Source organism: Triticum aestivum, chromosome 7A (genome assembly GCF_018294505.1).
Source record: "Triticum aestivum cultivar Chinese Spring chromosome 7A, IWGSC CS RefSeq v2.1, whole genome shotgun sequence".
NCBI lineage: Eukaryota > Viridiplantae > Streptophyta > Magnoliopsida > Poales > Poaceae > Triticum > Triticum aestivum.
The window spans coordinates 26,021,609-26,024,699 of record NC_057812.1 but is presented as its reverse complement, the minus strand read 5'-3'; the positions used below and the strand labels follow the sequence as shown (position 1 = coordinate 26,024,699).

The 3,091-nt window shown below is 44.8% G+C and overlaps 1 pseudogene; it reads right to left on the bottom strand.

The window, feature by feature from the left end:
• Positions 1-1,833: 1,833 nt before the first annotated feature.
• LOC123149991 (glutaminyl-peptide cyclotransferase-like) overlaps positions 1,834-3,091 on the bottom strand; it is a 2,994-nt pseudogene continuing 1,736 nt past the window's right edge.

The following is a 3,091-nucleotide window of genomic DNA, read 5'->3' as shown; positions in this document are numbered from 1 at the left end:
TCTTCTTCTTCTTCTTCTTCTTCTTCTTCGCAGCCGCCTCGACAAGCGCAGTGGCTGCCGACATCGTCTTCCGAGCTCGTTTGGCTCCGGGGGGAGGGCTATGGGCCCGTGCCAGGGAGGCGCTGGCCACCCCTAAGGCCATTGGGGCGATTGGAGGAGGAGCTTGAGCATGTTGTATTTTTTTATCCCCAACCTCTTCTTCGGCATGGGCGGCGACGCGTGGTGATTTCCAGCGGCGAAAAGCCGGCGGTAGTGGTCGGCGGGTTGGGGGAAGGGTCCGGGCTATCCATTCCGGCCGAACGAACAGTCATCGGTGGCGGTGTTGGGGCGCGGCGGATGAGGCCGTGTGAGACAGGGTGGCGCGTGGGGTGGGAGAAGGAGAGGCGCTAGTTTTAGTTTTACTCGACGGTCGCACGAGTGAGTTAATTTTGGGAGATTTGGAGGGATATTGAGAGTTGGAGTAAAAATTTACTCCACTATGACTTCAAGGGGATTGGCTAGGTGCGCTGTAAGGGGGTAAAACCAACTTTTTTACTCCCTTATGGACTTTAAGGGATCAATTAGAAATGCCTTAATGCATCTCCAACGCCAATCGGCAAATTTCCTCCCGCTTCCGTCCGCGGACAGGGACAGGAGTCGGCCATCAAATGCTATCCTATATGTCCGTTAGTAGAGGGCAATTTGCAATTCAAATAAAGTTTGATCCACACAGCGCGCCGGATCACACCAGCGCCGGATCGCATGCCCGATCACAGCCAAAAAGTGGCAAGTATGCTTAGTTTTTACGTCCCCGAATCCAATTCTTCCCTATCGTACCAACAATCCCAGCGATCTACTTCAGATCAAGGTGTCGTTACCGCCGTGTAGGTAGCCTTCGTCGTGTCCTCATTGTCTGCCGCTATTAACTAATCTTTCTGCCGCTGCAACGTTTGGTAGCGGATGGATTGCACGATCATTCTTGCGCCTGCATCCAAAGAGGCCACATTCAAGCACAACATCTTGGCCTCGTCCGCTTTGACGCGGTGAGTTTGCCGCGTAGCCAAGATGATCTTTCGGGCTAGTATGATGCTCGGATCCTCCGGCACGTTCGCCACCTCCATCTCTGACATGTTCTCCTCGGTTCCGTGCGTCGGCGGCAGAAGGAAGGAGAGGGTGTGAGAACATGTTTGATGGTCGGCGTTGGAGATGCCCTTATACATGATGCATTCCCCTTTCCTAATACAATGTAATGCTGTCTATTAATTTCAAACGAGATTTTACAAGAATAATTTAAAATATGTACTCCACATGGCAAGAAAATGTTTTGTGCCTTGACAATTACAATAGTTCGAAACAGAATCATCCTTGCAAGACCCAACCTTTACATATGGGGTATGAATGCATGCCTAGTTCTGGAATGAAACTAACTAGCAGCTCACACCAGATCAGTACAACTGGATATGTCGAAACCATGTAATCCGGTTACTGGCCAGCGATCACCTGGTAACCGACCAGCCGGCTTGTTTGGGGAAATTGCCGGAACCCGGAATTATGATCCTTGGACATAGCTTCTCTATAGACCCATCTGGTGGCCCCTCAATGTGACGTAGCTTAATCTCATACAGTGTTGGCCATAATTTTCCGGTCACTGCAAGTGTCGAAAGGGTTCATCATGGTTCCCAGATTTTAGAATCTAAGAGGCCTGGCAACAAACAGAGAAATGCGAGCACTAGAACTCACCGAACAATCTGCGGTTGTCTTCATCCCAAGCTATACCATTTAGAACGTCATGAGCCTGGATTATGAAACAGATCGGTGTCATGTAACCATCACTATGAGATTTGGATAACAAGATCTTGTGTGCGTTCATGCAAATTGAACAAAATGTAACTCACTCCAACAAGCATGATAAAAAAAAGGAGATCACAGAATGAGGAAACATCCAAGCACAATATTAACAAGTAAACCATAAACCACTCACCATATTACCTGAATTCAGTGAGTGATGCCTGCATGAACCACATCAATAATTATTTCAGAAACAGCTACTACAAAAATAGAAATATGTATGAATAGTCTCAACTGATGGTAATATAAATAGAGAAACATAAGCTATTTATGTGCAACAAACCTCAGCTCATGAAGAAAAACCCAACCCACCACTATGCCACTATCAGGGGAAATTATAGCGATGCAATCTGTCTACATGTCATAGCTTGGAATACTCAGAATTGCAGCACAGTATTACAACAAATTGGTAGGGCTGCTGACGACTTATGGTAAATGGAACCAATAACCAGTTGAAGTGGCAAACTAATACTAGTATTTGTCATTGCTCTAATCAATTTCACTTTCATTCCATAGTTGACTAGAAAAAAAAATGTCTTCCATTAAATCCGAGCCAATGTTTTTTTGCCAAAGAAAAATTGACCAATTTTCATTTCTACCAATGGCCTATTTCGCAGTACCAATCACCAATCCCCAAAAGGGCGACACACAAGGAAAATCGTTAAATCTTAGTAAAAATTGAGGCATGCCACTTCATCACATTTTGTGAAACCCTTTATCCACATTTTTTCTGGATCAAGCATTTACGGATGACACAACGGAATGATGTGGCAACAATATTCTAATGGAAAATGTTCTGGCCCTCCAGCCCTTGATGAACATATTAGTTAATAAAAAATTAAAATTGGTACTCTAGAATGACTATTCAGCATTTCAAGGAAGGAGGAAGTAGACAACTAACCTTGAAGACATTTGCCCATACTTCACCGTTTATGTATTCAAGTTCATTAAGATACCTAACGTCATTATCTTGATATTTCACAGGCACCATCCTCATGACTACATCCCAGGAAATGCCAAATATAAGAGACGGAAGTCTGAAAGCTAGAAGAACCTCAAGCACAATGAATGATTACCCTGATGAGACTCCGGATCTATCTGGTACAAAGTTGAGGTACCATCACTGCCGAAAACAACCTTCCCATCTGTAGCTAGCCCCCACCCATCACGCATTTTGTGGGAAAAACTACCACACTTCACAAGACAACATATTAACTAGACACCCAATACATTAGTAAAAAATGACGGTAAATGAGCAGCAAAT